Below are 11,366 nucleotides of genomic sequence, written 5' to 3' on the forward strand. Positions count from 1 at the left end.
AATAGCAGCCCTGCAGAGGTCTGACCGTGAATGGCTCTAGTGCTATCTCATCGCTCTTGCATGGAGCCACATTTGTGGCAGCCCACAGCCAAAAAAACCTGATCTTTTCCTTGACTTTTTGGAAATCTGAGGAGCATTTTTAAAAACCTCAGGGTGCAAATGATAAAATGAACTCTTTACCCATGTAAATGTTTCGAGGCTCCAACTTCTGAGAGATCTAATTCATTGACACAAAGGCACAATATCTCAACAAGGAGGGATATTTTGCTTCTATCAGAGAGCGATTTCTTTGGACCTCCTACTGTTCTCAGACAATAATAGCCAAAACAGAGAAACAGGAAGACAAGATCAGTTACTTTAGAAATCAAAAAGATATTGAGTGGGGGGTGAGGAGGGGTAAGACAGCAAACATATGGAAGAGTTTTCAGTTATGGAGGAAGGAAGCCAAACACAGGGGCCATTATTTCAATTTTCTTTTGTTTTCAGCCTTAAGAAATGCCCAGGAAATACTTTATGCTAATTCTCATTTTTTAAAAGCTGGAAAATCTTTCAAAACTAGAGGACAGTAAATGTGGCTTAGAACTATGTTTTTCCCCTTTTCTTCAAAGTAAGCTGCATGTTTATTCTATACAGAATTTAACTAGTTCAAATCAGTTACATGTAACAATTTCACTAAAATAATGAGAATATATTTGCTGTGTAGAAATCTTCATGAAGTGAAATAGTGAATGACAGCATTTTATAGAACACTAGGTACATTCACTTGTGAACATTCTGGAAACACAGAAGATAATGTCTATTAACAAGAACATTCTGGGCTTTTGTTATTTTTCATGGTGCTTCTTGGCCTATTTTCACCCCTTTTTTCAGTAGCCTTCTCTGTAGAGAAGCAATTTCTCTGACAAAAATAAACAGACCAGAATTTAAAGCAATTCTTATTTTCATAAGCCTTACATCGTTTTTGACTGATGTTTCAATAAACATAATCTAAAATTGTATAGGGATAAACATCCTCATGTAACATTGTTTAAACAAAAATTTTTGTCCTCCTTTGCAAAGATATTAATTCATATTCACAGCTACCAATGTGAAAATTGCACTATTTCTGTTACGAGGTAATTTTAATTACTTAAGATACATGAGGTATTGAGTGCTTTCTTTGATCTCAAGGAAAGCCAATCAGAGTAGCAGAGAGCAGAAAATAATCTCAGGCAAACAGAACCCATGATCTCTTCATGCACAAGTGCGAGTTTATGAGTGTATGTATATTTGTGCACAGATATCTGGTGAGAGCAGGGTACATTTCACAGCAAGTTTTAATTGTCTCAAAATGTCACTTTAAAAACAAAATGTGATTAAAGGTGAAAATTTGAGTAATTTTATCTTAGTAATATCTCTACCTTTAAGTTTAGTAATAGCACTACCTTTTCATACAGTGTTTCTTGCTACAACATGATTCTAACATAGCCTTCTTCTTAAAATGTATGTTATCAAAATTAAGTTACCTATTACTTACACATTGATCAGTGACACACAAAAAATCATATAATTAGTCACAATCAAGAAAAAATATATCATTATCATCAGTGGTAAGGAGAATTAGACCACTCACAGCCTGTTGGCTCTAAAATCTGTTGTACTTTCCCAAATCCTTGTGGTATCAGAGTAAACCCTCTCGAGGCTCAGTAAATAACCACATCAATTCCTATAAAGAGCCTCAGTGGAGTGGGTGCTGGAGCAATGGGAGCCCGAGTGCTGGTGGTGAAGGATCCCATTAAGCACTGGCCTGAAAAGACCAATGGAAGTTAAGAGACAGCTCATCAACGGAGCCCATACTTGGGATCTGGATTATTTAAAAAGATGAATAAAGGATCAGCATTTAAAAATCAGTATATAGTTACCTAAAAATCAGAAGTTCTGGCTCCTCTTACAAAATTGGACAACCTGATCACACAGGACATGCACTCTTGCCCAGAAATGCTAGGCTGCAACAGAGGAGCCCTGCTCCCTTTAGAGGGGAGCAGTCTTCAGTCTATAGTGTACGTCCCTCACATCTTTCCTGTCTCACTCACTTGTGTTACCTTCCTGACAATGGTAGACATTTGAATTGTCTCCATCCTCAGAGAATGCATGGCCCAAAGCACTAATTTTGGGCATGAATAGATGAAATAGCCCAACGAGCTACCTGAAGATAGAAACTAGGATGTACCCCAGTGTCCTTCAGCTGGAAAAACTCTACCCAGCCTTAGGTGTCCTCATCTCCCAGAAGGCTTCCCTGCCCCTCTGAAGACAAGTCTGATGTCCTCATACCCCTAGGGCCCTATATGCTTCTTTATCATCGTGCTTGTCATATCACAATACAATAATCTCTGAATGTGCTTGCCACCCACAGGTTTGTATATATCTCTTACCCTGTGCCAGGTCCTACAAGGATGCTAGGATACATATAATATATTCCCAAAAGACATTAAAATATAATAGATGAAAAATGAAAAGAGCCATTTTCAAGTTTAATTAAGAAGATTAAGAAGGACTTCTTGGAGAAATCGACATCTGAAATATTTTGTGAAGGTTTTTCCAGGAAAGATGAGCATGGGATTTGTTCCAGGAGGAGGAGACAAACATTGGAAGAGCATGTAGGGATCAATGAGTTTATAGGGTGTGTCTAAGCACAGGGGAAGACCATCAATACAAGGCTGAGGAGTGGACACTTGGTTGAATAAATGGCAGGAGCCCTGTGGAGGTCTGTGAACTGCAGAGTGACTTGATCAGTGCTGGCTATGGTGGCATATGTGGCAGGATGAATTGGAGAGGTGAGACGTAATGTGAAAAGGAACCAGCATTTCTTGGGTGTGTCAGCCTGTGGTAAGGCTTTTAATCTATGATTTCATCTTATCTTCACAGCTCTATGAACAGGTTGCTAGGATTCTCATTTAAATTACAGAGGGGAAAGATCAGACACAGTTGGTTATGTAAATTGCTACGCTTTCTATACCTGTATCTGTCACATTTTGCCTAATAAGGGTTTGTTGTAGGGTATAGACAAAGATGAACAAATAGATGAATGAATGAATGGGTTGGTGGATGGATGGATGGAAGCAGTGTTGAATCAGCTCTGCCTGATGCTAAACTCATGTTCTTAGCCTTCTGCTGATTGGAAGATGCTTCAATAGGCCAGAACAGGCTCAGTAAAGGCCTAAACTGGGGCTGCGGTACTGAGAGTGGACAGAGGGGCCAGCAAGAAAGATGCTAGAAAGAGAGAGACCATAGACTAAAGATCTTGCACTGCTCATCTCTAAAGGAGGAAGGGCTCTTTTGTTCCAGCCTAGTGTTTCCATATGGGAATGTGTGCCCTATGTGACCAGAATGCCCAATTTTGTAAGAGGAGCCAGGACTTCTGATTTTTAGGTAAAATCTACTGATTTTTAAATGCTTATCCCTTAATTACCTTTTTAAAAATTGCAGATTGCAAATATGGGCTCAGCTGGACTCATGGGCATCAGGTGATGAGCTCTCTCTTAATGAATGAAATCCTGGCTTGAGTGACCAACTATCTAAATTTGCCTCAGACTAAGGAGTTTCTGGGATCACAGCCTCTTAGTGGTAATACTGAGATTGTTTGTCCCCTTAACTAAGAGCCCAGAGGAAAGTGTCATACATCCCAAGGTAGGGAAGGAGAAATGCCAGAAAACCCTTCAGGAAAGGAATAATGCTGTAACTGGGTAGCAGTGGTCCTAAAACTGTAGCAGCCACGGGAATCCCCTGGAAAGCTTATTGAAACAGAGTGCTGGGACCACAGCCCGAGTTTCTGACTCAGTAGGTATGGGGTGGGAGCCAATAATTTTCATTTCTAACAGGTGCTACTGGCACTGCCAAGTCCAGAATCAAACTTTCAGAGCCACTGCTTTCCAGTTTGCAAAGAACTTCTGCAGGCCTCAACCCATTTGCAGCTTATGGGGTGGGCTGGGACCGGGAAGGTCTGAGAGTGACTGCTGGCCCATGGAGCTGTATGGTCTCAGACCAGGGAAGAAGTAGAAATGGGTGTCAGACAAGACGCTGCTTTGGCATCCAGTCCCTGGGAATTTATCTGTACTTCTTTGTCAATACCACCCCAAGGCTCTAATTCTCCACATATCCTTGTACCCACAGAGAGCTTTTATGCAGAGTGAATCCTACCCTGATGCTCCAACATTTGAAATCAATCCCTTCTATCTAGACAGAATCATGAAAGAATTATGAAAGACCTGCCATTTCCTGCAACCTTGCTTATCCTATGATCCTACGCAAAAGTTTCTACTTTCTAGAATTGGTTTTCTAGAAGCTGCTCTGTTCTGCTGTTTATAGAGATGCCTGTCTATACAAGAAGAGTTGTCTGTTTGTAATTAACAATCTCCCAAAAGCACCCCTGGTTTTTATCTGGCACTCTCTGGATTAAGCCAGAGGTTGCTTGCATCAGCTTTTATGCTTAAGAATTGAGGATGCCAGTTGGATATAGACTATCAACTTTTACAAAAGAGATTAGGGAAGAAAAGGTTATTTTTATGTATTCTTTATACTCTACAAAGTACTTTCATAGGTCATGTCTCACTTAATCCTTATAAAAATCCTCTGAGTCCTTTCTACGTTTTACCAATGAAGGAGTTACAGTGATGTGTCCTAGCATTGCCATCTAAGAAGCAACTGAGTTCGGACACATCCTCACTTCTGCACTGTTGTCTATCTTTACCAATCGCGAAGGCAGAAAGTCTGACTGGCTGCATCCTTTCATACATACATGATGAAACATACATAGTTATTTCATATGAGTGCCAAACCTGTGAATATCCAGATCCTGGCCATCCCATCCAACTCACAGCCCCACAGTGAATGCCACCTTCTTAAACTACTTTGTGTCATGGATTTCATATGTACGTGTCTATTTTCTCCAATTAGATGGTAAGTCCTCACAGACAGTTTTACATTCCTTCTACTCTCCCCAAAACCTTAGAACAACACTTTATAAATAGCAGGAACACAGTGAGCATGCAGTCAACATTAAAAGACTATTAAATAAGAACTTTGCCTTCTTGCAGATCTATACATACCAAATAGAGTGAGATATATTTTAGTTTCCTATTGCTGTAACAAGCGACCACAAAATTACTGGCTTAAAACAACACAAATTTATTCTACAGTTCTGGAGGTCAGAGTCTGAAAGGGTTTCATGGGACTCAAATCAAGGCATTGGCAGGATTACATTCCTTATGGAGGCTCTAGGGAATAATCCCTTTCTTTTCCTTTTCTAGCTTCTAGAGGCTGCCCACATCCTCTGCTTTGTAGCCTCCTTCCTCCATCTTCAAAGCCAGCAACAGAGGGTGAGACTTGACATTGCATCACTCTGACCTTCTCTTCTGCCTTTTTCTTTTGCTTTTAATGACCCTGTGATTACATTGGGCCTACCTGGATAATCCATGATAAATTCAGCTGATTAGCAAACTTTTTTTTTTTTTTTTGAGATGGGGTCTCGCTCTGTCTCCAAGGCTAGAGTGCAGTGGCGCAATCTCAGCTCACTGCAGCCTCTGCCTCGTGCAATCTTAATTGCATCTGCAACCTTCACTCCCCTTTGCTATGTAACATAACAGATCTCCAGGTGTCTTAGTTCACTTGCATTGCCAGAAAGGAATGCCTGAGACTAGGTCATTTATAAAGAAAAGAGGTTCATTTTGCTCACTGTTCTGTGGGCTGTACAAGAAGCATGGTGTCAACATCTGCTTCTGGCGAGGACCTTAGGACGCTTACAATTACGCAGAACAGGAAGGAGGAGTTGGCATATCACATGGCAGGAGCGGGAGCAAGAGAAATGGGGAGGTGCCTGGCTCTTTTTAACAATCAGCTATTGTGTGAACTAACACAGCAAGAAATCACTGATTACCTCGGGGAGGGCAGCATTCATGAGATATCCTCCCCCACGACCCAGATGCATCCCACTACGCCCACCTCCAACATTGGGGGTCACATTTCAACATCAGAATTGAAGGGAACAAATATCTAAATTATATGAACAGGTTTCAGGGATTAGTATGAGGACGCCCTGGAGGGAGGGGCTTATTTTGTCTTCCACAGCGAAACAGAGCGTAAAAGTGAAAAAAGGGACACAGAAATTTGTAAAATTCACATTAACATTACTCACCGAAAGCACCTGCCACCACTGCCCACTATTTGAGCACTACGAGATATCTGAGTCTGAGTTCAGGGCCTTATATAGCTTTTGGGTATATAATCCTTACATCAATCTGGTAGCATTGGTATTAGCCCTATTTTCAGATTAGGAAAGAGAGGCAAAGAGAAATTATGTAACTTGCTTACGATTCATAGAAGTGCTAAGTAACAGATCCAGGACGGTGCAGTCCTCTTCATACTGCCCGGCCCTGCCTCCTGGAGCCCATCTGAACTCCACTCTGCTGGCCGCCATGGTGTTGCATTTTCATAGGTCCTGTTTTCTGTAACTCCCAGTCCAGATCCTGCTTAACTAGACAAAGAGAGTTAGGGTAAAATGAGACCTGGCAAAACCCTCCAGCAGGTAACTCTTAGGGGATTTGTTTTTCCTCTTATTCTTGTTGTTCAAGGAGACAGATGATAATTAAAATGTCAGAGCCCTTCATGCTTCCCTGATCAAGATAACTACTTTGCCACAGGTGATAGAAAGAAAAGGAGGAAAATGTGTGCTCTCGGGGGTGGGGGGTAGGTAATGATTCTGATAAGGGGCAAAGCTGGGGAAACTGAGCCCCCTCAGCTCAAGAGAGAGCTCATTGCAGCTCCAGCTGCACCAGGGCGAGTGCTCACCCACAGGCTCTTCAGGGAGCTTCCCACCTCATCCCACCTCCCCAAACCTCCACCCCTACCAGCTCTCTGGGAACCTATTCTCAGAGGATCCATCCAACAGCTTGCTAATTCTATCCAATCTCTCCAATTCAGTTAATTCCCAGTTTCAGTAACAGAAGCAGCAGCTGTCATGATCAGCAGCTGTGTTCTTTGTCTCTAGTTCTACCTCTCCCCCTTCCCTCACCAGGTTAACGGAGTGGATCGCACACAACTTTCTAGGGGAGAAAGACAATAAAGGTCCTCGACAAATTGAGAGAAAAAAGGGGGAATGAATTTGTATGAGCATGAAAGTGTCAGGTGGACTGGAGACAATGAAGAACATTCTTCCCCAATCTCCAAGTCCCAGTTTAACATTGAACAACCTCCTCAACAGCCATGTGCTCTCTAGAAGTTAATTCTTCTCCGACTCGCAATGGCAGAGAACTAGTTTTTTAAATTCCAATCTGTTGTGGACTTAGTTTACAGTTCTACTCTGGAATGACTAGTGTGTAAATTCACGCCACATATGACTCACCCTCAAGTGCGACAACACCTGGATTGGCCTACCCCTTGCTCCAGAGCCACACGCATGGATGTCAGGGCAATGTCAAGTTGCTGGAAAAGTTTTACACATTTTTATTTTTGTATTTATCTCAATTGACTAAGTAGCACTGTCCCAGAGGCTCATCGAGAAAGTGTGATTAGCACAAAGATTTAAGGTATGTGAGCCTTGTGAATTTTTGGAGGAAAAGTATTTTAGGTAGAGGAAACAGCTAGAGCAAAGGCAAGAGCCAGGGTGGCTGGATCTCAAGGAGTGATGGGATAATTAAAGATGAAATCTCACCTGTAAGAGAGGACAGTAGGTCATGTTGGGCCCTGTAGACTGTTAAAGATTTTGCCGTTTTTTCCTTCTGAGTAAAATGGGGTGCATTGTAGGGTTTTGAGCAGAGTGGCGGGATCTAGTTGCAGCATTAGGGGACCAAGGATAGAGGCAGGGAGACCCATCAGCTGCTGCAGTCATTTGGGCAAGAGATAAGAGAGGTTCAAGCCAGGATATCAATGCTAGAGGATGTACAAGAGGACCCAAACTGGGTCTAGTTTGAAGATAGAGGATGGATAGGGCTTAAGAGAAAGAGAGCAGTCAGGGATAGTGCCATGGTTTTGGCCTGAGCAACAAAGGGTGGAGTTGTCATTGCTGAGCTGGGGAATGCAGCACGTGAGGGAATATGAGGAGTTTAATTTTTGACACAGTGAGATTGAAATATCCAATAGACCTCCAAACAGAGATGATAGATGCAGAGCGGCAGTTGGATATACAAGTCTGGAGTGTGGGAGAGACGTCTGGGCTGGAAATATAAATGAGAGTGTTGTCAGTATTTAAAGCCATAGGATTCAGTGAGATCACCAAGGGAGTAAATTTAGAGAAGAGGGCATGCTAAAATGAAGAGATCAGGGAGAAAAGGAAGAACCAGCGAGGGGAAGGTAGGATGGAAACCAAGAAAGTGTGGTGCCCTGATAGCCAAGAGAAGAATGTGTGTGAAGCAGGGATTCGGGTGAATTGCCTAGCTTCACTTTCTGCATCAGCTAAATGGGAATATTAATTCTTCATGTGAGGTTACTGTGAGGATTATAAATGAGTTAACCCATTTAATAAATACATACTAAGTGTAGTGATTGTACTAGGTACTTGAATTTGAGTAGCATATAATTCTCTACCTTAAATAGGAGTTACAAATTTGCAAAACATCTAAGCCCAGTGCCTGACCCCAGAAGGGGCTCAATAGATACTTTTTTGCTAGAATAATAATTGCCTCTGTGTGGCCTATATGGATCCACACTCTCCTCTACTTCTTGAGACCAATTAAAATATTTAGTGCTCATTAGTTGGAATGGATAAGCAAGGGAATCTTTCCTTTCCCCACCACTCCAACCATTTCACGCTAATGCTCTGTTGCTCCATAGAATGTGTGGATTTCTTCCTTGGTTAGGGAATATGAAGGGTTCACTTGGGAACTTAGTAACGAGGCTTATCTGGGCTAATCTGAGAGCCTTCAGGGCCTGAGGCCACCCTGGGGAAGCCAGTAGCCCAATCACACCACATACACAACTCAGTCCCAACTCTCCCAGCTTTGAGGTGAAATAAGACAAAGAGCAGTTTCCAGAAGGGGAAAGAAATCAAGGAAGGGCAGCCTCAAGTGTGCAGCCTGGAGGATAGGCCCACTGCTTTCCCTGTGGCCCATGGACAGGATTTAGTGTTCATTGCATTCGTGCTCCCGGAGTGTGCACATGGGTATATGTAAGTAGGTGGGACTTACTGTTTTATTTTCCCACAAGCCAAGCAGACACCTCTTTCACCTTGTTCACTTTGAGTCTTCCAGCAGCCCAGGGCTTGGAACAGTGCCTCCTCCTCCCTTCCCCACTTTTTCTCCAATCCTGCCTACAGGCTAGGTCTGACACCAGGGCTACAGAGCCAGGTAACCAAGGTAACCAAAAGCCCTGGAGTCCAGGGGCTCTCCCTAAGGACCACCCAAATGCCACACGCTCCATGCAGTCAGGTGGAGCAGCTCTCCCTGCTGTGTCCTCTCTCCCTCGACATTGCCCGGCCCATCTGGGCCGCTGCTGAGAGAGGCTCCTTGGGGCCTGCTGTTTTCTTCGTGACTATGGGTGACATGGCACAGGCGGTCCAGTTTCTCTCACAGTGCCTTTGCTTTGATCTGCAAAAATCTGCTGAGTTTCTTTTGGGCCTTGTCATGTTAACAAAAACAAATGTAATAATATGCACTTGAAAAGGCTCACATGTCTTGATATTTTAATAAGCTTTTGATTCTACAGGGACCTCTGAGCCTTTAAAAGTTTAAAGTTAATAAAGAGAGTAAAAGAAAAAAATATGAATTGTTTTTAATTATTATTATGCAGGATTAACCAAGCCAGTTGTGTATAATTAGACAGTAGCTAACCTTGCAACGTAAGGCAGTAAATAGGCCCACAGGGGGGCTGCCAGAATGCTGAGGTGTTTACAAGGCACTGGAGATGTTTTCACCAAGCCCATAATCCCTGTTGCAGTTACTACTGCGTTTATAATGGATGTGTTCATTACAACCAGAGACTAATAAGTGTATCCATCATCTTTCTAGCACAGATGACTCCAAAGTGGGGGATGGCAGTGAAGATTGTACGATATACTTTGGTGATAAAATTATTAAGAGAGCCCATTTGTGTGCAGCTTTTTTTGTGTGTGGTTTTATTTTTGTTGCCATTGCTGGGAGGAATTTTAAGAAGTTAAATAAACAATTGCCAAAGGAGTGATGATTAAGATATTGCTAAGAAAGTTTTGTTTCTTTTAATACCTCCAGTAGTGAAAGCAATGAGCCAGGAGTTCTAGGGCTTTGTTATGAACCAGCCTGTGATCTTAGGGAACTCATTCATTAATTCAACATTTATTGAGTGCTGCCATATGCCAGGCATTGTCCTAGGTGCTGGGGATAAAATGAAGTGCAAGAAGGACTGGGCCCTTCTTCCCATATGTTCTCAAACCAGGACATTCCTCATGATCACCTGGGAAGCTTTTCAAAATGCTCTCACTGTGACCCCAGCACGGCCTTAGTAGAGCTGCATAGCATCTTCAGGGTACCACTCAAGCATGTGAATTTTGAGGAAGTGTTTCAGTGATTCTGGTGGTTTCTCATTGCAGTGGGAGGGAGTTATAAATAAACAATAAAATACGATAAGTGCTATGAAAGGGAAGATGTGACTGCTCTGAGCTTCCATTTCTCTATTTTTATAAAGGAGGTAATAATTCCTGTCCTGTATATCTATCTTAGGTCACAGATTCTGAAAAGGAGAGTATAGGAAATTTGGTAGGGAGTGCTCTCAGATAAACCATTGTTGGGGTGAAATGGGCCAGTCATTGGCTGCCCCCAGGAGAAGATGTGTCTTGGGGCAAGTAGTAGTGACCAACCTTAGGCCAATTCCTGGAGAGTGGGTCAGCTGATAGCTGCCAGTCACCACCTTTACCCAACTCCTAGAAGCTGGGGAATGAGGATGGGAGTGAGAGCCTCTGTCCTGAAGGAAGAGGGTGCAGGTGGCATGTCACAGCACCACCAGAGCATCCTGCAGGAATAGACATAAGAATTCACATTGGGAAGTACTGAAACAGATAAGAAGTCATTTGTTTTCTATTATTAGCCCACAAATAAATTTGCTCATGACAATGGTTTTCTTTATTCATATTTGATGTAAGAATAATCGGGCTGCAGCATCTGTCACTCCATGCTTACCAGCGTTGATTGGGCTCAGCTTGCTGGCTGGGCTAGAATCCTATTTTTGCCCCAAAGCTCCTTGTATGTCATCTCCCAAGCCTGCACACTTGAGCTGAGAGGGCACATTTTCAGGGAGAGAATATCTGATTTTTGATAAGAGACATAAGTGAGGCTAGCTCTCCTACTACACATTTTAAACAAGTTGGCAGGTTCCACTTGTCATCGAACTGCAACTACTAAGTTCTTTTATTTCCATTTGTTCAATAT

This window comes from Symphalangus syndactylus, chromosome 11, assembly GCF_028878055.3.
Source record: "Symphalangus syndactylus isolate Jambi chromosome 11, NHGRI_mSymSyn1-v2.1_pri, whole genome shotgun sequence".
NCBI classification, from domain to species: Eukaryota; Metazoa; Chordata; class Mammalia; order Primates; family Hylobatidae; genus Symphalangus; species Symphalangus syndactylus.